Source organism: Lissotriton helveticus, chromosome 7, assembly GCF_964261635.1.
Source record: "Lissotriton helveticus chromosome 7, aLisHel1.1, whole genome shotgun sequence".
Taxonomy (NCBI): Eukaryota; Metazoa; Chordata; class Amphibia; order Caudata; family Salamandridae; genus Lissotriton; species Lissotriton helveticus.
The window spans coordinates 176,358,845-176,382,802 of record NC_136068.1 but is presented as its reverse complement, the minus strand read 5'-3'; the positions used below and the strand labels follow the sequence as shown (position 1 = coordinate 176,382,802).

The 23,958-nt window shown below is 43.4% G+C and overlaps 1 pseudogene; it reads left to right on the top strand.

Moving 5' to 3' along the window:
* Positions 1 to 3,588: 3,588 nt before the first annotated feature.
* LOC144768985 (solute carrier family 2, facilitated glucose transporter member 10-like) lies at positions 3,589 to 22,232 on the top strand (annotated as a pseudogene).
* Positions 22,233 to 23,958: the final 1,726 nt, after the last annotated feature.

Genomic DNA, 23,958 nt, shown 5'->3' with positions numbered 1-23,958 from the left:
ATACAGTTGTATTCTTGTGATACAACTGTTACAAATCAGAACTGTACTGCAATGATCAAAGATTGTCCCAAGGAGAATGTTCTGATGGAAAACTAACATATTTTCCCAAGGTGGGCCTTGATTGGGATATATTGGGCTTCATAGCATTTAGGCGAGATTCAGGAAAACTTACAACAAATAGATTTACCCATTTTAAAAATAAAATAAGAGGCCAATGTAGAAAAATGTCCATAGAATGAGTTGCAGATCTACTGCAACGTCATACTTGTCATTAAAAATCCAGATAAAATATGAATATGGAAACCACAAGTACCATGGATTGAATATTCGGACACCTCTTGCTATAGACAATTAGGGTGTGTAGAAGAAAGTTGCAGAAAATGGGAGCAGGTGCACAGGCTGAGGAGGATGCAGAGTTTGGCAAAAATCTGATGTTGTGCCCCCAAAACCTGAATCATCTGGAAAAGATCACTGCAGCTATTGTGAAAAACGTAAAATTTGGTCTGTGGATCATTTTTTGCAGATGTTTATCTACAGAGATATATATATCTGGAGACGATGGTGGGTATGCACAAATGTTTGTCAAAAGACCTCTAGAGTTTAGTCCTATGAACATCAAGACCTACATTAACTGTGCCATCCGGGGGTAGGTGATTGTTAGCATACATCGGTCACTGTGTTTACCTGTTGTTGTTCCACCCCTTTGATGGATAGACTCGGTCATATCCATGATAGCCAGCAATGAACTAAACTCTAGTCCTGACGACAAATTGCTTTCTTTTGCAGCTGGATCGAAGCACTGCTACCATGAGACCAGCGGTAATTATACAGTCAACTCAAACAAAGCACTTTATTGTTTAGGCTTACTAATTATTATCTGCGAAAGGCTATGGTTGCCATTGCTGCATAGCCTTTCATACCCTCATACTTTAATTTCTACAACAGCATTGAAATCCACTGAACAAAAAAAGGGTAAGAAACTGGCTTCTAGGTGTTATATATTTCCTGGTATCACTTATAGTTTTCCTTTTTTGGTCTCGCCTAAGACAGCTCTTGTGAGCTCTTTTTTCTGAAAATACGGGCTTAGAATGCACCCATTACTTGCCATTCGTTTGCTTCATTATAGCTCATTTATTTGCTTCTTATGGTTCAAGTGCCGTAAACTTCCTTCCTTTTCATGTGTTTACCCCTTCCACGGAGCCAGGACACATTACGTGTACACGACCACAGCTTACTTTTTGTCGTACTCTTTTTTTTGTTCGTAGTTAAGGACTGTATGGGATTGCATGCGTTTTCTACCTCTCTTTCTTTCTAGTGCATTTTCTTTCCGTTTTTCTCTGCGACATTTTCCTATGTAACATTACCCTTTTTAGTGATACCCCATTTGATTCTTACAACATTTCCTGGTACAACATCACTTTTATTGAATGATGGGACTTTTTTGTATTGTAAATAAAGTGTTTACATTGTAGCTATGAATGAGATTTCCCAGTGTCCAGTTTTTGGCGTAATATTAAAAGTAGGCCAACAAGATTGTTATTCCAAAATGCAACAAAAGAAATAATCATAGTAAAAAAAATTACAGCTAGCACTAAAGAACAACAAATATATGTACATTAAAGGCGATACCTTGGCTTTCACAATGAGCACATCCCCACACAAGCTAGTTTCATTCTGTGTGAACGCGTTTGTATCTATTTTATTACTTTGTTGTTCCTTTTGTGTTAAGAATCTGATAAGACAGCAGAATGTTTTATACCAGTGAGCTAGGTGATGGCTTATGCCATGTTCCATACTTTATGAGGCCAATGCTGTTGTGAATTCCTTTTGCGGTGTCCTTTATCTGACTGCTGGTACAGCATAAGATCGTGTGCATTCGAAACTGTTCTGTATTAAATTGTTGAAAGCTTCAATATTACACATGTGAATCCATGAGCATACAATTCTTCAGAAGATGTTAATTCTGGGCTCAATTTCATCACTGGTTCTTAAATAAACTTTGCTCAGTAAGAAAAACAGAGTTTATAGTGTATAATTGGAAACACTTGTAATACATTGTAATATCCTTCCTTCCTTTGTTTGTTTGTTTCTTTCTTCTCCTCACTTTCTTATTTTCTTTCTTTCCTAGTTTCTTCTTTTCTGTTGTTCTTTTTCTCACTTTCTTGAATTCTTTCCTTTTTTCTTTCCTGGTTTCCTTCTTCATTCATTCTTCCGTTCCTTTTTCCTTTCTTTCTTTCTTTTCTTTCTTCTTTCTTTACTATTTCCTTCATTTCTTATTCATTCTTTCTTGCTTTGTTTTTCTTTAAATCCTTATTTCCTTTTTTCTTATTTCTTGCATTGATTCTCTTCATCTTTTCATATGTCTTTTAACTTCTTTCTTGCTTTCATTTCTTCTTTCTTGATTTCATTATTTCTTTCCTTCTTTCTCTCTTCTCTTCTTCTTCTCCTTCTATTTTCTTTGTTTGTTTGTTTGTTTGTTTTTTCTTTCTTTCTCCCTTTCTTTGCAGCTTTCATTCCTGCATTCCTTCCTTCTTTCCTTTTTTCTTGCTTTCTGTCTTCCTGTCTTTTTTCTTTCCTTCCTTTTCTCTGTCTCTCTTTCTATCTTCCATTTTTTTCTTTCTTGCCTTCCTTTCCTTCTTTCTTGCATACCTTATTTCTTGCCTTCTTTCTTTTTGCCTACTTTTTTACTTCTTACTTTCCACCTTTCCTTTGTTCTTCCTTACCTTCCTTCTTTCTGTCCTTCATTCTTGTCTTTCCTTTTTCATTCTTTCTTCTTTCATGCTTTCTTTCCTTCTTTCTTTCTCAAAGGTGAAAGGGTGTCAGCCAATGACACAACACTTGTTTTTTTAGGTCTTTGTTAGCCAAGACCTTTTGATTTTACTAAAAATGATGTGTATGACTTAGTTATGTATAGGGATTTTCTACCACACTTCATCCATTTGTCTGTTGTTGTGTCATTCCCATTTTTCTCCAACCCACTCAAGCATGCATCAACTGGCAACATGACGCCCCACCTCAGCCATTGGCTGACTTCACTTTTACTATGCGGCCCCTTTACAAGGAGCACATCCACACACAAAATAGTTCCCTTCAGTATCAGGGAGAACTATTTCAATGTATGCTTTTTTGGGACCAAATACATTTTTGTCTTTAGTTTAAAAAATGTCAGTTTGACAAACAGCAGCTTTCCAATCAAAAAAGTTTTCCAAAAGCTGCACCAAAATAAAACAAGAATTGCCAAATGGCTGGAGGATGACACCAGACCTTTTCCATTTGCCAATGCTTGTTTCATCAGCCCCCTCCCAGTTCATGTCAGATCAGCTTCTCTATTCATTGTTCCTTCTTTTTTCAGTCTGTTTGAAGTATCGCAATATTTACACAAAAGTCCCCTGATGCTTTTGCTGTAGCATTCTTGTAAAAGGGATTTGTTTTAAAAGCAAAAATGTGCCACAACCTGTCTGACATGAAACGTCTGATGTCACTGTGCATACCTTACCTATCTTGCAACTTGTGAACTAAAACTTCAAGGTTAGTTTGTTTCATATATCAGAATTGGAGGATCCAGCGTAGCTATCCAAAAACCAGTCAGCAATTCCTAACAATTTATTGTGCAACTTTTAGCCAGGACTTCTATTTTTCATCGAATTATCGAAATCAGCTTAGAACAAGACATCATTAAGTCACTGAATAAAATGGGTGAGTGATTTCTTTTGTTTATTTCAAGTTCATAGCTAAGTTTTAATTGCATTAAAATTCACTAGATTACAATTTTATAGCTGACTTCTGCCACTTGTTCAGACAACTTAACTTTGAATGCATGGGGCCAATCATATTACAATATGATGTGTGCTGGTGACCTTTTTGTACTCATGCAATTCTTGGAAGAGAGGTCTCAGAGCATGGGTGTTGAATTCTTGTGTGCTGGCAAAGGTCTAGAGACAGACAAGGTTGAAAATGAGCAAGCATTGTAAAGGATCGACTTTGGCCAAAGGTTAACATTTTGGGAAAACAGTCCTGCTAGATGGCTGTAAGGCTAGAAAAAGACCTATCTAGCCTTTTTTTGTTATCAAAATTCCCTGGGAATGAATTGGTTCCTTCAATTCACCTTGTAACAGTATCCAACATCAAAAATGAACTGTAATACGTTAATCTAGATACTTCCGAAGATTTTGTTTCTGGAAGGTATTGCCTTGATTTGTTGGAACTTAAGATATTTGCCACAATTCATTTGTTCCATCTGATTAGTATTCCATTATCTTTTAGTCTTTCTATTCCAGTATTGTAGAGTAATTGTTAATGGCTGCTTTGCCTTTAAGTCTATCTTTTCTTGCTGACTCCATTTCTCCTTCTGCAGCGAGAGTTGTTTTTTGGAATTTATTAATGCAGCTTATGCGTTAGAGCTGTCATGGTCATTTCTCTTTCAAAATTGAATCTGAAAATGTTGTGAACATGGGAGTTGCATACACTTAACTGTACATGTGTCGTATTCTCAGTATTGGTGATGGATGGATGAGAGTGAGCACCTTTAGATGAGAAGCATCAGTAGTTCTCTTTATGAGCACAAAGCAAAAGAGACTAATGTTTAGGTGCATTACATACAAGAAGTTTGTATGTAAGGACATGCATGAGATTGTTATACATTCAATTTACTACTAAAATGTCCAAACACTTAAAAATCTGAACTAATTCTGTCCAATTTCAAATCCTCCACTAATCATAAAAATATGCTTTTAATTGTTTCTAAGTAGTGCTGACCTTTGTAGTGACAAATCCCTTAATGAAACAAAGCAACTTTTCAATTTCAGCACCATAGTTGGACAGACTTACATCTCTTAAAGCCTATTAGGGTGTGCTGGTGTTGTATGACAGAGTGCAGTTTGCAAATGTCAGTTGGCTATGAGGTCACTTAAGAACCATGAATCAATGGCATCCTTCTGCGGAGCCTCATATTGGCTTGAAGATATTTGTCTAGCAATGACTTGGAGAGCTGAACTGAGCTGGAAAAAATAGCAGGATAGCCTTCGGCAATAGGGTCTCTATATTATACGGCATGCGAAGGAGTCACACGCCCCTTCCATTCTGTTTCTCATATATATTCATGCATTTATTTATTTATTTATTCAATATGTTCTATAGGGCAAACCAGACCCAGAGATTGGGTGTTATAGCGCTTTACATTTCAAATCACCTTCGATATCAGCAGATGTCCAATCCTTTCTCATCAAAAACAAGTCTATGTATTCACTAACATTGGCATATATTGATTCATACACAAGATAGATATAATGCTGAATAAAAGGGATCGATAAATTACACTCAAGTTTGTCATGTCATGCTTAAATTTAAGATAATATCATTCCTGAGTTCTTCTATATCCAAGCAGGGTATAGTATTGTTATGTTAACACACATTGTTCGTTATGGGAGAAATGTAACCATCAAGAAAGGACTGAGTCTACTTTTTGAATTGTGGAGCATATGTGATTCTTCTGATATTCAGTGGGAGCGAAGTTTAAATCCTTGGTGCAGCTCCCGTAAATGCTCTGTCATTAGTTTTTTTCTTACGGAATAATGCTGGTTTCAGTAGAAAATCCTCCGATCCTCTCGAGTTTCTAGTGCCTCCGGACAGCGTAATTTTATGGGCTAGGTAATTTGGAGTTTTGTGGTGTAATGCCTTGTGTCATGCATGCAATTTTTAGTTCTATTCTTGCCTCGTATGGTAGCCAGTTGAGCGCTTTCAGTGGAGTTATGTGGTCATATGTTTCTGTTCCCAGTTTAAGTCTGTTTGCTGCATTGAGACAAGCTTTTAGGGGAGCTGTTGAGATCTTAGGGAGTCCTGATAGAGTTGCGCATCAATATTCAATTCTTGATATGACCCGTGCCCGTACTGCCATTTTCAGATCCCCCGGGATCGACGAGTGGCTTTAGTTTTCTGAGGTAATTCAGATGAAAACAAGCTTTTTTTGCTATTGTGTTGATGGGTGCTTGCATGTTTAGATATTTGGCCAGTGTGATACCAAAGGATTTGGATGAATCAACTGTCGTCAGGGTACCGTTTAGTGCTGTGATCAACTTGGTCCATTCTTTAATCTTGGTTGAACTTTTAGGAGGGGAGATCAAAAGGAATTTGGTTTTCTGTGAGTTGAGCTTAAGATGATTGCCGGCTAGCCATTCAACAGTTTTCTTGTGTGCTTGGTTCATAATTTTGATCTCTAACGGAGATGCCATCTTCATATACAGCCAGGTGTCGTCAGCGAACATGTGAAAGGAAATGTTAGCCTTGTGCAATATTTCAGTTAATGGTTCGACGTATGGGTTAAATAGTGAAGGGGATAGGGTTGATCCTTGTGGACCCCCAATTTGAATTGGAGATAGTGGGGATAGCTTCTTGTCTACCAGTAATCTTTGCAATCTGTTCTCTAGGAAGGAGTAGAACCATTTCAGTACAGTTCCCGTTAAGCCCATCCTATTTTCCAGGCGTTTGTATAATTTGGGATAGTTTACTGTGTCAAACGCAGAGGATAAGTCCAGAAGGATCAGGAGGCAGCTTTCATTCCGGTCAAGGGCTAGTAAAGCGTCATCTACTATGGGTAGGATTGCTGTTTCCGAACTGTGGTTTGGTCTGAACCCGGATTGGCAGTCATTTAGTAGTTCAAATTCAGTAATGTGTTGACACAGTTGATTGAGAGCACATTTTTCTAGCTCTTTGGCTAGTAGGGGAATGGTTGTTACTGGACTAAAGTTGTTTGGGTCAGATGGGTTCTCCGTAGGTTTCTTTAGGAGAGGGATGACCTGCCCTGTTTTTAGGCAGTCTGGAATTGATCCTTGGACAAGCGATTCAATAATTATCTTAGTCCAGTAGGGAATGACCATGTGGTTGCAGGAGGGCCCGCATTTTGATGGCAGAGGGTCATTGTAATGATTATTTGGTTTCAGAGATAGTAATATTTTGGTAATTTCATGCTGATTATACAGTTCGAAGGATGACCACAGGGCATTTGTTTGGGGCATTATTTGTGTCAGTATGACATCGTTCCTCCTTTGATCACTCCTTGGGATGATCATCTGAGGTTATTGAGTGCTGTAATCTGCATGTTTTTTTTTTTTTTTGAAAACCTTTATTGTGCATCACATGAATACAGATACGGGCCTACAACCACTTGGCCGGCCTCGAAATCAATTCGTAGCACGTTCGTCAACCAGAAAGCACCTCAGTAGTTCACCATTCCAACAAACTGCACACATCACAAAAGACAATTCGAATAGACGCGACCACTGAGTTAAAGGAGCAAATAAGGTTCATTTTAAAATATATGATAATAAGGATCAGATGGCATACAATCAATCTAAGGGCATAGGGTGGGCAATGCACACATCAGGATGTCCACAGAGCTAATAATCAGTATCAGGTTGCTGGTGCTACAGTACACGTATCAGGACGTTGGCATTTCTAATCACAGTTCGCACCAGTCATCGCCCACCCCATGAACGCAAGACCACCTTAGTAAAGTTAGCAATATCCCAAAGTACAGGTATGACAAGGGGCGCAATACCTAACCTCCATACTGACCCAAAAAAGAGAGAGAGAGAAACGAAAGGAAACAGAGAAAAGAGAAGAGAGGGAAAAAAGGACCCATAGAAACTAAGGAAGGACAAGTAAACAAAAAAGAGAGGACCCCTCCCCCTACCCCCCCACCCTGCACCCCTGCAGAGGCTATGGCTTACCCCCCCCTAGCAGCGTGCCTGTCGCCCTTAAAAAGAGTACCCGAAATATAGTTATAGAAAAGAAAGAAAAAATAAAACCATTAATAAAACTAAAGGAGGGCCATCCATACTGGCTCCCGGCCACCCCCTCCCGCAACATACCCAGATCCCTCCCCAGAATACAAAACAGAATTAAGGTCAGTCAATACCGTAAGAATTGGGGAGAATCTTCCATGTACCACGCAAATAGCTATAACAAAAGATCGCGCAACCCTCGCCTCCGCCAGCCATATTAGCGTCAACATTTGGGGAAGCATATTATCCCTGGCCCGACCTTGCAAGTCTACCCGGGCATGCCCGTCGATTTATTCCCTCAGCAGCCAAAGTAGTAACGCAACGTGTCCAAGCAATACTGGAGATCAGCAAACAAAGACAAAATGGAGGTCGCCGGCCACCAACAGAGTCCTCACCACTTGCGGCCATCTTTCCAAAGACAGTCCCGGTATTCGTACTCCACATCAGGGAGGCCAAGACGAGATAGGGAACGGCAGGTACCATAGCCAGCCGTTGGTTAAACACTGCCTGGGGTATCAGTGACGGTGCGATAGACCAGGTCGCCGGCAGTTGCTGAGAAAGGGACCCGTCAGAGTAGTCCAAACACACGGAAGCCTGTCCACAGGCCACGGCAGGGTCCGGGATCATCAGTTCCCCTCCGTACACATTAGCGGCCACAACACCACTCGCGAAGATAGTGTGGGGCAGGTCTGCGTGCACCCCGGACCCATCTGATCGTGATGTCTCCAGCGTAAGCACCATCTCTTCAAGCTTACTCCCCAAAACCAGGGAGCCATGCTTACAGACAGACAAAAGGTCACCAAGAGCGGCAAGAATATTGCCATACGATAGTGTAGTCCCCTTCTCCTGTACCACCATTCCGCCTGGTATCGCACAATCCCCACCTCGCTGTGTCGTGATAGTCGGGACGGCACATTCCGTCCCCTCAAGGCGGCCATCGGGCATCCCCATCGTGAGGGGAGATTGGGAGTCAGCCATGGACGATAGCAATCCGGTCAGGCCACCATCAGATGCACTGTGACAGTGGGGGCCGTCACCCAGGTGGTGATCTCTGGTTACGGCCAGCCTCGCTCCGGCTGAGCGTTCACGGGAAAATCGGGAGCGGTCCGCGAAATCCGGGCAGAGTTGCAATCCGCGGCGGAGCAGCACACCCTCGATAAGCCGACTATTTTCAATCTTTCCCTCGGGCCAGCACATCAGGGGCGCATTCCGACCGCATCTGTTATCACGGAGAGCGTTTGCTGCGAGATTCAGACCGTCAGCCAATGCGCTTCGGCCGCCGACTCCACCCAGGCAAAGAAGGCCGCTGTTGTTGGTGTAGCGTCCGGCCCTGTAGCTCACTGGAGGTCCCGGTTGTTGGTTTCTTTCCAGCTATGCCCATACAATGCAGGAGCGACGATTACCCCGTTCCACTGCCCTTGCCCATAAGCGACCCACAAAAGGTATAATCCAATGGGTCGACAGAGGGACAACGGACAGGGGGCGGGTAGGGGGTGTGACAGATAAGGGATCCCCGAGATCTTGCTAGGGACTTGCTGCAAAGACCGATGTTCTCCACACAGACTGCACCTATAGGGACAAAATTAAATCACTGTCCACCAAATATGGCACATATAAATACAATGTAGCGCCTCTTTCTCTTACCACATCCCACACCACCCCTTCACTCCTCCTTACCCTCAAGCGCTTTGCTAGTAGTCCAGTGGAGATCTCCGTCGAGGAGGAATCCAGTGAGGTCTCAGCAGGAGAATAGGGGGCAGGGGAAAAGGTGTCTCAGCGCTGGGGGAATCGCTCCGTATATAACACGAGCCCCCGGGTTTAAGGAGGAAAAAGTCGTGATAACGACTAAAAAAACCTCCGTCCTTCAAGGCAAGGAAGCGCTCGGAGCTTTACAAAGGTGGGGGAAAAAGACAAGGGACAGAACGCTGATAGCCACCGGCGTAGCAGTGTATTTTGCTAAACCCGGATGCGCCCGAATCAGCACTCCACCTCCACACAACGATGTGGAGAAGATGGAAAACAATGCGGAAATGCGGAAGTGCTTATTCTGCGCGTTACCCACACAGAACAGTGAATAGTGACGGTAATCCAGCCGGACCACCTGTCACATTTAAGAGCACTGGAGCCCCAGTAACTCTTATTTCTACCCAGCCGGGTTAAAAGGCTCAACAAAAGACAAAGACACTAACAAACACGAAAAGACAACACAAAACGCTACAAACTCCAAAGGACCAAACAAAATACAGGGATAGTCAGGAACAGGGAAAACTCAGTCAAAGGGACAGACAAGGGAACCCAAGAGCCAAGAAAACTGCAATCACAAGCCCGTGAACAACAGCAAAAGTCCCAATTGTACAAACAGCCCCTAGTCCAAGACCAGGAAACCAAAACGACTAGATATCAAGCACTGGGGACAAGGAGAAAGGAGCTTATATCTCCGCCCCAGCAGGTCACATGGGCTCCCAGACATGGCAAGAGAAAGAGGACCACTAGGGAATCCTAACAGTACCTCCTCCCAATAATCCTCCCCACAGGACGGGGTTTAGACGGATGCTGGCGATGAAACAAACGAACCAATCGGGGTGAATGAACCCCCCCAGCCGGTTCCCAAGTACGATCCTCAGGGGTATACCCTTTCCAGTCGACCAAATAAAACAAATGGCCCCTCCTTCGCCTTGAATCCAGAATGGCCTGAACCTCATATTCCTCTTGCCCTTCCACAAGCACCGGGGGAGGTGGGGGTAGCACCTGTGAAGAGTGTATATAGGGCTTCAATAGGGAAGTATGGAACACAGGGTGAACCCGATAGTCACCGGGTAGATCCAATTTCATAGCCACGGGATTGATGACCTGCACTATCGGGAATGGACCCACGTATCTAGGCTGCAATTTACGGGACCCGCCAAGCCTAAGGTTCTTCGTGGCCAACCACACCTGTTCACCTACTTGATAAGCAGGAGCAGGGGCCCTGTGCTTATCTGCCTGTACCTTCATACTGGCTTTGGCTGCCAGTAGCTGTACCCGAGCAACATCCCATATCCCATTCAGCCGCTTACACGCATCATCTATGGCTGGCACTCGTCCCGTAGGTTGAATGGCTATGGCCCTAGGATGGTAACCCAAAGAGCAAAAGAAAGGAGTCATACCCAGAGCGGAATGCACACTGTTGTTATATGCGAATTCCGCAATGGGCAAGGCTGTAACCCAATCGCAAGCCAGGGAAGATATTAAACACCGAAGGTATTGCTCCATGGTCTGATTGGTGCGCTCAGTCTGGCCATCAGACTGCGGATGATACGCAGAAGACAATCTGATCTCCATTCTTAACACTGAAAACAACTCCTTCCAGAAATGGGACACAAACTGGGCCCCCCGATCTGTCACCACTGCAGAAGGCTGCCCGTGTATCCGAACTATAGATGACATGAACACTAAAGCCAACTCTCTGGCCGTAGGGATCTGAGGAAGCGGAATGAAATGAGACATCTTTGTAAACAAATCAACCACAACAAGGATGGCGGTAAAACCGGTAACAGATGGAAGCTCGGTCACAAAATCCATGCTAATAGTATGCCATGGAGCGGGAGGAACATCCAAGGGACGTAACAGTCCTGACGGCTTACAGTGAGTAGGCTTGCTGATGGCGCACACCGGACAAGCTGACACATACCCCTGGACATCCTGTGACAGTGTTTCCCACCAAAACCACCGCATGCACATCTCTCTTGTCTTCGGTATCCCAGGATGTGCCGCCAAAGCAGACGAATGACACCATTCCAAGACCTGTTCTCTCAGTGTAGGGGGAACGAATAGCCTGTCTCCATTATACAACAGGCCGTCCTGGACTGTGACTTGGGGTAATGACAACCATGGGGCTAAATCCGTCTTACTCAGTTGGTCCCTCACGTGAGACAGAAAGACCTCTCCGTCCACCACCCCTATTATTCTGTCACTAGAAATCATAGGCCTATCCTCCCTGCCCTGTCCCAGCTCCTTAGAGTCTACATGGATACGGGATAGAGCATCTGATTTCACCTGCTGTGCTGCTGGCCTGTACGTGATAACAAAATCAAATTCATTAAAGAAAAGAACCCAACGCATCTGGCGTGGTGTCAAAGCACGTGCAGAACGAAAGAACTCCAGGTTCTTATGATCCGTATAGATCGTGATGGTGTGCCGGGCCCCCCACAGGTAATGCCTCCATTCCTCAAATGACAATTTAACTGCCAGCAGCTCTCTCTCAGCCACGGTGTAATTACGCTCCGCTGGCAGTAAAGTCTTAGAAAAATAGGCAATAGGATGCATACAACCGGTCTCAACATCCCTCTGGGACAACACCCCTCCTACCGCACAGAGCGAGGCATCCGTCTCCACAAAGAAAGGCAAGGCAGGGTCAGGATGTACCAAGACAGGTGCAGACGTGAACTTTTCCAACAACCGTTGAAAGGCTTCTTGAGCCTCTGAAGACCACACAAAAGCAACCCCCTTTCTTAGCAACCGCGTCAGGGGGGCCACAACATCAGAGAAATGGGAAATAAAACGCCTATCAAAATTGGCGAATCCCAATAGTACCTGTATCTGTTTCACTGATGTTGGAACAGGCCAGGTGATAATGGCCTCGATCTTTCTAGGATCCATCCGAACCCCTCCTGCCGCAACCACAAACCCCAAGAACTCCACCTGAGTAGTGCTGAACTGGCACTTCGCTAGCTTTGCGTATAAATGGTGTTCCCGCAGTTTTTGCAGCACTTGGGTCACATGCCGTTGGTGATCAGCCCCGGTCTCAGAAAAGATTAAGATATCATCCAGATATACAATTACACTCCTATCCAGGAACTCCCGAAGCACCTCATTAATAAAAAACTGGAAGGCCGCCGGTGCATTGCATAATCCAAACGGCATCACGCAATATTCATACAGACCATGCTTAGTCTTAAAAGCCGTCTTCCACTCATCACCCGAGCGCACACGCACTAGATGATAAGCACCCCGCAGGTCCAACTTGGTGAACACCGTAGCCCTGCGGAGCTGATCTAACAACACAGGAATGAGTGGAAGCGGGTATTTGTTCTTAACCGTGGCCTTGTTCAATGTTCTATAATCCACACATGCCCGCAATGTGCCTTCCTTCTTAGGAATAAAGAAGATGGCAGATGAAACCGGCGAACAGGAGGGTCGAATAAAACCCAGTCTCAACATTTCATCAAGATATTTCTTGAGATGCAACTCCTCTGGCTCTGAAAGAGCATACACCCGACTACAGGGGAGAGGTGCCCCTGGTATCAAATCGATCTTACAATCAAACGATCTATGAGGGGGTAAGCCCTGCGCCTGATCGATATCAAAGACTTCTTTATATGCCTGGTATTGTGATGGTACGACATCCACGTCAGTGGCGGCACAAGACAACGACAACTCCCTCTTGCCTGCCTCCTGATAGCAATGCTTCAGACAATGAGATGAATCCAGAGACACTAACCGCTGCACCCAATCTATCCTGGGGTTGTGCTCCTGTAACCATGGCACACCCAACACCAAACCAAAAGAAGGGGCATCTATTAGATCAAAGCACACCATCTCCGAATGACCATTCTCACACACCAAACACAAAGGCGCTGTCCTCCTAGTGATAGATCCAGATGTTAATTCGGTGCCATCTATTGCCCTCACAAGTTCTGGCTGATCTTTTTTACAACAGGGAATCCTCAACTTTTCTGCCAGCGTGATGTCAAGAAAATTCCCTGTGGCCCCGGAGTCCAATAACACAGATACTGGCACTCTGTTATCCCTGTGGAGCAATAAATGGGCATTTATAATGAAGTGCCTAGGTGCCCTGTCTACAATTCCAAGCACCTCATACTGTCTCTCCGTCCTCTCATGATACAAACAGGCCACCTTCTTACTATAATAGACGCCAGATGGCTTCACTGGACATTCTCTAGCAAAGTGCCCCCCTTGGCCACAATACAAACACAGATTCAATTCCCTGCGACGTTTCTTTTCGTCGTTAGACAATGGCCCTCTTATACCGCCTATTTCCATCGGTTCAGAAACTGTCTTTGCCTCTCCTGCTCCAGTTGTCTTATTATCTGGCCTCACAAACCCCCCCCGAGACGCAAGGTAACGGCTTTTCTCCCCCCGTCTCTCGGACAAACGATGATTCAACTTGACCACAAGATCAATAAAGGCCGCACAGTCAACCGGAGGATCCACCACTTGTGACACCACATCCTTAAGATCCTCGGCAAGACCTTGATAAAACAATGAGGTCCTCTTATCCTCAGGCCAATGGGTTTCGGACACAAGACGATTGAAGGTGGAAATATACGTCAACAAATCTTGTCTACCCTGCCTTAACTTCAGGAGCTCTGCGTCGCTGGCCTGCATAAAGGCATGTTTCGCAAACAACCCATGCATCAGTTCCTTAAACGCAGGATAGTCAACCAACACCGGATCGTCTCTTTCTACAAGGGGTATCGCCCATTGGGCAGCAGTACCAGCCAAGTACGATATCGTGAAAGCTACTTTGGCCGAATCGTTAGGGAAAGCAGTTGGTTTACACAAAAAGTGTAGTTGGCACTGATTCATAAAAGTGCCAAACTTCGCGCTATCCCCCGTAAATCTCTCTGGTGGAGCCAACGGCACTGAAACAGGAGTATTCACCGTAACTGCTACAGGTACTCCGCTACTGGAGCTCTGCCCACCCCCATATTGAAAGGTGGCGGGTTGTAAAACCGGAGCCTGAGTCCTATGCGGCCCTTTCTCCCTACTACTCAATGCCCCGACTTCCTGTTTCAAGGCAACATTCTCCTGCCTTAATTCATGTATCTGCTCCTGTAGGGCAGATAACGCACCCATAACATCCTGTAAAGTGGGACCCACAGCCGTACCACCCGTGGCCCCCCCAGACTCATCCATCGTCGCTCAGGCACTGTAAATATGACTTGGGCTTGATATTCTGTTGGTTTCTTTCCAGCTATGCCCATACAATGCAGGAGTGACGATTACCCCGTTCCACTGCCCTTGCCCATAAGCGACCCACAAAAGGTATAATCCAATGGGTCGACAGAGGGACAACGGACAGGGGGCGGGTAGGGGGTGTGACAGATAAGGGATCCCCGAGATCTTGCTAGGGACTTGCTGCAAAGACCGATGTTCTCCACACAGACTGCACCTATAGGGACAAAATTAAATCACTGTCCACCAAATATGGCACATATAAATACAATGTAGCGCCTCTTTCTCTTACCACATCCCACACCACCCCTTCACTCCTCCTTACCCTCAAGCGCTTTGCTAGTAGTCCAGTGGAGATCTCCGTCGAGGAGGAATCCAGTGAGGTCTCAGCAGGAGAATAGGGGGCAGGGGAAAAGGTGTCTCAGCGCTGGGGGAATCGCTCCGTATATAACACGAGCCCCCGGGTTTAAGGAGGAAAAAGTCGTGATAACGACTAAAAAAACCTCCGTCCTTCAAGGCAAGGAAGCGCTCGGAGCTTTACAAAGGTGGGGGAAAAAGACAAGGGACAGAACGCTGATAGCCACCGGCGTAGCAGTGTATTTTGCTAAACCCGGATGCGCCCGAATCAGCACTCCACCTCCACACAACGATGTGGAGAAGATGGAAAACAATGCGGAAATGTGGCAGTGCTTATTCTGCGCGTTACCCACACAGAACAGTGAATAGTGACGGTAATCCAGCCGGACCACCTGTCACATTTAAGAGCACTGGAGCCCCAGTAACTCTTATTTCTACCCAGCCGGGTTAAAAGGCTCAACAAAAGACAAAGACACTAACAAACACGAAAAGACAACACAAAACGCTACAAACTCCAAAGGACCAAACAAAATACAGGGATAGTCAGGAACAGGGAAAACTCAGTCAAAGGGACAGACAAGGGAACCCAAGAGCCAAGAAAACTGCAATCACGAGCCCGTGAACAACAGCAAAAGTCCCAATTGTACAAACAGCCCCTAGTCCAAGACCAGGAAACCAAAATGACTAGATATCAAGCACTGGGGACAAGGAGAAAGGAGCTTATATCTCCGCCCCAGCAGGTCACATGGGCTCCCAGACATGGCAAGAGAAAGAGGACCACTCGGGAATCCTAACACCGGTTCCAGGGTCACTAGGGCCGCAAATTTCCGAGGCATGTATCTCCGGCTGTGAGGCTGGTAGAGACCTCGGGATCACACGATCGATATCGGGTCACATTCATCAGCACAAAACTGTAGCGCAGTTCCAGGATTATATACAGGATGTCCGTGCGGGGATCGGAGGTTTGCAGAGCCGGGAGCCTACACTTCCATCCCGATCGCCATCTTGGCTCCTCCCCTAATCTGCATGTTTTGATTTATGCAGCTAGTACCCTGCTTCATTGACATTCATACTGAGGGTAGATGCTCTATCATCCGCAAGCAGGCAGCAAGTAGTCACCATATAGGATCTAAATGGATGGAAAACCAATTCTCTGATCCTGAATGGAAGAATCAAAGCTCCTCAAATGTTTCTCTACATTGCATCTAGATCTCTGGGCCCTGCTTTCACATACCTTAGCTTCCTGAAGAATTAGTTTGCATTGTAAATTCAGTAAATAAAAAAGACAACAATCAAGAATTATAAGAAACAGCACATTACCTTCCCCTCAAAAATATCTGGCGCCTCACAAGAACGTTGGTGGAAAAAAAAATTGAAGATTGTAATGTCACATTTCTTGGATTTATGAAACTGATATTGAAGATAGCAATATTGAAATGTGGGCAAAAATACCGCTTCAATACTTCATTAGCTAGGACACAGTGGCTATCAATACCATGAAGGGTCGAGGTTTCAAACTTAACTCACATCCAAAGGTCTTCTTGGAACAATAACAACAAAACAACCCTCATGGAAATTAGCAAGGAACTGCTCATAGTGAGGATGATGGCCTTGGCCATTCCTGAGCAATGGTTCTGCTTCGAGTCCCTTTGCAGCCTTTGACACTGTGGTCCACAATGCACTACTTTACCGACCTGATGAAGAAGTGACATTGGTTGGACTGGCACTGAAGTGTATGCCTCGCTTATCTTCCCTTTAATCAACAGCACAATTCACCTACACTGACCATATTCTAAATAAATTACGTTAAGGATGCCTTACTTATGTATTGAACGGGGCTCAACTGTATTTGACATCCATTTTATTTTATTCTGGCATCTTATATCGTTTGTGCATTGAAAAAATTCCTCACACTGATTCGGCTTTTCTCTCTTAGTAATTATTTATTTCATGTATTGTATTGTATTGTATTGTAATTGCATTTATATAGCGCTAACTACCCCTGACGCGGCGTCAAAGCGCTTTTTCGGCGAGTAGCAAGCTACTCCGGGACCCATTGAGGATTAGTGTTGAATTAGCATAGTGAAACATGCAAGTACATTTTAAGTGGTGGATAGGTTAGTCAGTTATTTGGATTTGGAATGATAGCAGAAGGATAGAGGAGGAAAAAAGGTGTGTATTTATATAGCGCTTGTTACCCCTGATGGGGTGTTAAAGCATGCTACTCCAGAACTTCATAAAGGATTAGTGGTGAATTAGTATGGTGAAATATGAAAGTAATTTCAGTGGTGGATATTAGTCAGTTATTTGGAGTAAGAAGGATAGCAGAGGGATAAAAGGGGAAGGAAGGTTTGCATTCATATTGCATTCATATAGCACTTGTTACCCCTGATGGGTGTTGAAGCGCCTTTCTGGCGAGTAGCGCGCTACTGCGGAACCCATAAAGGATTAGTGTTGAAAATTAGTATAGTGAAATTTTAAGTAATTTGAGCAGTGGATATGTTATTCAGTTATTTGGGTAGAGAAGGGTAGGTGGCGGGATAGAAGAGGGAAAGAGTTTTGTATTTATATAGATAGCGCTTGCTACCCCTGATCTGGTTTTGATGCGCAAGTAGCACGCTACTCTGGAACCCATAAGAATTAGTGTTGAATTAGTATGGTGAAACATGAAAGTAATTTTAGTGGTGGATATGTTAGTCAGTTATTTGGATTGAGAAGGGTTGGGGAGGGGTAGAAAAGGGAAAAAAGTTTGTATTTATATAACGGTTGTAACCCTGATGGGGTGTTGAGACGCTTTATTGGTGAGTAGCATTCTACTCTGGAACCCATAAAGAATTTGTGGTGAATTAGTATAGTGGAATATGGAATTTGAGAAGTGAACATGTTAATCTGTTATTTTGATTGAAAAGGATAGTGAAGGGATAAAAGATCAAAGGTTTTTTATATATTTATTTGAGGTCATAGCAGTAGGAGGAGGCTTTTAGATGAGTAAAAAAGAGTTTTGGAGGAGAGGAGTCAGAGGGAAGAGTTTAGAAAGCTTTGTTATCCGGGATTGGTTTAGTAAAAGAGATGTCAGATGATGCAAGGAGGGATAGAGTAGGGGAGAATCTGGAAAGGGTTATTTTGGGGATCATAGTAGTGGTATGGGGTTTGGGATAAATGAGAGAGTGGATGTAGAGGATATATTGATAGATGTATAGGGTGAGAGATAGGGTAGTGCATTGGAAAGAGTGGTAGAAAGAACTTTGAGATGAGTCAGAAGGTTGGGCTAAAAGATATATTGAGAGAAGTATAGGCTGAGATATAGGGTAGTCCATTGGAAATGCTAAATTAGAAGAAAGTAATAAATATATAGATCCATAAGTACATTGAAAGTATATGGATACATAAAGGAGGTAAGTATATGTAGATTAAAGATATTGATAGAGGGACAGTATGAGAAATAGGGTAGAGCATTGGATATGCTTTTCAGGAGAAAAGTAACAGACACACAGATCCAAGTACATAGAAGGTACATAGATGGACAATGGAAGTAAGTACATGTAGACCAAGGATGATTTTTTTTTCTCAACAACATAATTATTCTACATATTTATACAAAGCAAAGCAATACACAAAGATTGGTACATATCTATAGTGAAAACAAAAAGGTAAGTATATGTAGATTAAAGATAAAGATAAAGATATTGATAGAGGGACAGTATGAGAAATAGGGTAGAGCATTGGATATGCTTTTCAGGAGAAAAGTAACAGACACACAGATCCAAGTACATAGAAGGTACATAGATGGACAATGGAAGTAAGTACATGTAGACCAAGGATGATTTTTTTTTCTCAACAACATAATTATTCTACATATTTATACAAAGCAAAGCAATACACAAAGATAGGTACATATCTATAGTGAAAACAAATGCTTATATACAGAGGGATAGGCTGTAAATTTCAGTTTGCATATGGTGCAAATTTTTTCTCTTTTTCAAAGACTTTTCTTTACTAAGCAAAAACTTTATGACAGCACTTCTAACGATCATCATGGCAATTACCTCTAGCAATCATTTGACACCATATGAATGAAGAACACAATTATTCTAAATCTGTACACCTGGGGGTTGCATGATGCCAACTTCAACCAGGTACTCCTTAAAGTTCAAGAGGGCATGGGGGTGCTCCTAAAAGTTTGCCTTGTCTAACGCATGTTAAGACATGAATGCAGGAATCCCTTGGCTGCTGCTATTGATCAAAGACCCCACAGGCCTGTGAATCCTTTGCCCCTCTCTTGGATGTCCAGCTAGCCTAGTCATCGGATCCACACCGATAAAAAATCTCCTGAAAATCAATTGGTCTAGGACTATCATTTCACCTCTTCGATCCCTTCACTGGATCTGCATCAATCAGCCATCTGATTTAACACCTTCGGTGCTCAGGACCGCCCCCCGGCTGTCACGCATCACGGTGGGTGTGTGCTAACAACGTCCGGGGGCCGTCTGAACTCCACCCACTCTCTGTTTCGCCCGAGCAGCGTGAAAATTCGGCCAGCGCGCAAGGGGTTAAAAACTCAGATGAAAGACTAGCTCATGAATCTCTACAAGGCAACCTGCTGGCTATGTGATTACTATAGTTTTGTCCAAAAGTAGATCAAAAAGGATAGGATCCAGCCAGATGTTAAGACTAATTGCTGATTATGTATACCTTAATTACATTACATTGAATATATATGTATCATATAGGGATTTCCAGAAATTGTAGAAAAGGTGCTGCCCTCTGGATGTATATTGGACACCTCTTCTCTGGGGAGCTTCTACCCTTTCCACTGAGCATACGAATAGATTCACCCTCTTGAAACCTGCTGTCCTCAAATCATGTAAGGTAGAAGAAGATCCCAGCCCCAGCCAGGCGTAAAACCTTCAAACTATCCTCCCTGCATCTCCTGTCAGTTTTATGGCAAAAGCAACTTTATAAAGTTCTGAAGAGCACCAAACCCTACCCGTTCCTCCCAGTTTACTAACCCTTAACCCCTAACTTCCCACTCTAGTGTAAAGGAGCCTTTCAGTGAATGATGTCACAATAGTTTACACAAAACATCCCGGCATTATTAAAGAGACATTACAAAGTCCTTTTGTTGTTGATTGTTCATGTGCCAAGGGTAAGAGGACAAGCTTTCTTTCCTTTTCATTAAATGGCCACTTTAATATATTTGCTCTTCGACTTATTCTGCCTTTCCTCCTCATAAAAGCAATCAAAAGCAGTGACGTGAGGGTTATGGAAAAATGTAAGTGAATGAAAATCAATGAATAATTCGTAAATCTGATGACAACTGATGACTTTTAAACCCATTACTAAATTATTTTATAACCTGCTCTCCTTTTTAAATGGTCTTTTAGATCCTGAAATGCGAGTGATGTTGTCCATTGCCGTGTATCTGCTCGTTATCTGGATCTGTGCACACGGGTGTGTGATGGTTGGAGAAAGCTGGCCTCTGTTTCAGATAAACAACACCTACCTCCTGTTTGTGATAGGAAAGATCCTCGCACCTGCTTTGTCAATTGAAAGCGGCCTGGCATGGTTTGGTGGAAGATTCGTCTTTCGTCGTCTGCTGTTCATTTTGACATGTCTGCTCCTTGCCTGCATCACTGGATACAGGATGATGATGAATGCAGATGCCCAGTCGCCATATAAGAGAGAGATCTACCCTGAGTTGTGGCTAAATGACATCCTCTTACCTGCTACAGCAATTGAATTGGCCGTGGCAGGCCCTTTTGGAATGTTAGGCCCTCACCCTCTGTTGTGCATGGTCGTGCGTGCACTCCTTGGGTACTCCTTGGCAGCCTGGTACACGATTTTTGGAGACATCCTGCACATGCCTCAGATAAACGCCCACCTCCGGGTGTTCCTACAAGATATCGTAAACTGTGCTTTTGTAATAGGCATTCTCAGTCCAAGGGTTTGGGTAAGAATCATCACTAATCTTCCTGCTAGTAGAACAACAATGCATATCATCAAAGTGGTGCTTTTTGGGGGAATCCTGCTTGTAATTTTGTTTGCGCCTTATGGTTTATTTCTGGCGATTCGGTATAGGGTTTGCCACATCCAGATCATGCAGGTCATGCGGTATCTCGGTCTCTGAGACGGTGAGTCCTCATCAATGAGGCATGCTAGGGTCACATCATGAGACTGGCAGTACGACGAATTATATATTACATGTATGCATTAAAATTATTTCTTATGTGATGTAAAGGAAGGCTGGAAATATGTTTGTATTGGCTATTGTGGTAACCCCTTCTCAGTTTTTTAGTATTCTGTTTCTCCTATCTCATCGACCAAAATGAAACATGCTGCACAAAGAAAGCCATGAGGGCCTTATTCCATTAGAGAACCCTGAAGAAACTGAAGAACATAACCCTGAAATCAAATGTGAGCGCCCATGTTCATGCATTGACCTCTTCCATTTTATGGACAACATGAGGATGAGAACTTTGGTTGACTTTGGTCTAGTCATCGTTCAGCAGCTAACTGGTCAACCCAATACACTTTTCTGCTATGCATCAGTGATATATAGCTCCATGGGCCCCCTTTGGGCTTGGTGTGGAGAAGGGTGTTTTCACATTGGTCGCCAAGGGCGGTGCCCAGAAAGCTGGAGTCCTGCTGCTTGCAAGTTGTGCTGTAATGTCGATATCAGTCACTGGAATTGGGTTATCAAGACTTACTGGAGTCCCACAATAGTTGCATCAGCATCACAAAATCAAACCTTTCACTGTATATGGTGAGTGCTTCTGCCACACTAGTCTCCAGGGACTCCCATTGCAGACCACTACTCGCCGTCTGGAGGCAAGGAGAGAATCCATCAATCTGACTGTTGCAGTAACTTGATTTCATGCCCCTAACATAGATTTCATCAGCACTACAAGCTTGAGGTTGCTTACAAACTTTTCCATCTCTCAGAATGTGGGAAAACCTCACCCAGACAAATGAAATAATGCTGCAAAGGAAGCCTATGTCGTTCAATAGCACAGGATTTCATGAATATACCGCTCTGACTGGACCACTTTATTAAGCATGATGGCACTTTTGAGTCTGTTTTCAGTTGGATTTGGGCCAAGTAAGTTCAACAATCGCACACCTTGGGCCACATGCACATAGCTTTTTTTCTGTCACAAATGGCCTGATTCGCTGAATTAGGCCATTAGTGACCAAAGAAAGCTTTCTCCTGTGTACAAAGCCTATTTTGGGATTCCGTCACCTATTACTGAATCGCAAAAAATGGGTTAGTGATTTTGTATTAGGAAGTGGTGTGCTAAGGGCGTCCCTTCCTAAAATCGGCTTCTCCTGGCAAATCCCACAAGCAGTGTTAATCTCTCCATTTTGTGCTTCTCCCAATGAAAGCACCCCATCCCACAAATAAAAAATGGGGTAAAGTGGTGCTTATTCTGATACCTTCCTCGCTATCTTAAGTCGGTCAATTTGTTTCAGTGCCTTCTATAATGTACATCTGTGGGCTTTCTTCAGGAGCAGAAGACCCCTAAACAATCACTATCTTTACTATTCACCAGGTGGAAATAACAAAGCATAAATAACCTGTCTGTTAATGTTAGCAACATAGATCTTCTACGGTAATCCATAGGAATAAAAGTAGGAAAATAGCACTGTATATTATAGACTGACATAGCATATGATATAAAAGCTCAGATTCACAAAGGTGTCACACAGGTAGCATAGTCCCCAAAGAGGCTGCTCTGTGTTGCATGACAGGGAAAGAGCAGGAGAGCACCATATTTACAGTGATATGACACTCTCCTCTCCATAGCGACGCCACTTATTTGTGCTGCAATGCGCCAGGCACACTCCTTAGTGCCATAGTGCTAGGGTGTGTGCCTGAGTCTACTATAGGTTTTGTACAGGAAGGGTACTCTTCCTGTACAAAATCCTATTGCTAGACAATTTTAAACCTTTTCTTACTTTGAATGTGTTCTATACAGTGCAGCAAACATGCAAAGCAAGGAGAAATGAAAACATTTCTTCTTTTAATACCTGCTTATCAGAGGCCTTAATTTTTGGCACAAAACCATGTCTACTAAAATTAGTAGATAGGGTTTGCATTAAAAAGCATGGGTTGTTGCATGGGAATACCTATGTTACGACCATGTAACACCCTCTTGACATACGGTAATGCAAAGTAGCACTTGGCGTTGGTTTGTTAATCCACAAACAGATTTAGCGTTGGGTGTGTGTTAAAAAAGTAACACTAACCCAACGCTAAACCTTTGTGAATCAGGGCGCAAGTGTTATCCGCAGCTCATCTGTCTCCTGGGGACAGAATAGAATACTTTGATAATCCTGTGCGATATGTTCCTTACTATTTCACTTTCAGATCACAGGCACCTGTGGATCTGCTCAATACATGATGTGGCCCTTTCCCCTATCCACAGATCTTGGGAAATCAAGATGTGAGGTCGGTCAGGCTTTGACCTAGTTCATGCCTCGGGGCAGTGAGGGGCCATCCGGTGTCACCAAAAACATACAGAATTAAGCAAAGAGGTACATGCATTTGATCATTACTTTTTCCCTTGAAAATAAAAGTAAATGTCAGCTTAAGAGGTGGTGATTGTGTTTTTACATCTAGTGGAATTTTTTGTTGTAAATTGTTACGTGCTAAATTTCTTCACACTCAATGTAGAATAGTATTTGCTTCTCAAAAGCCCCAAGGACACTATTTTTGTCATTGCAAACATGAAGGTAAAAGACATAGCTACAGTAAAGGGATTACCATTTTTAATCCTTGACAAAGTTGAATAAACCCATGATTTTCCAGGATCTGAAACTATAATTCTGTGAGGGTTTGAAAATACTGCACACTTCCCAGCAATCC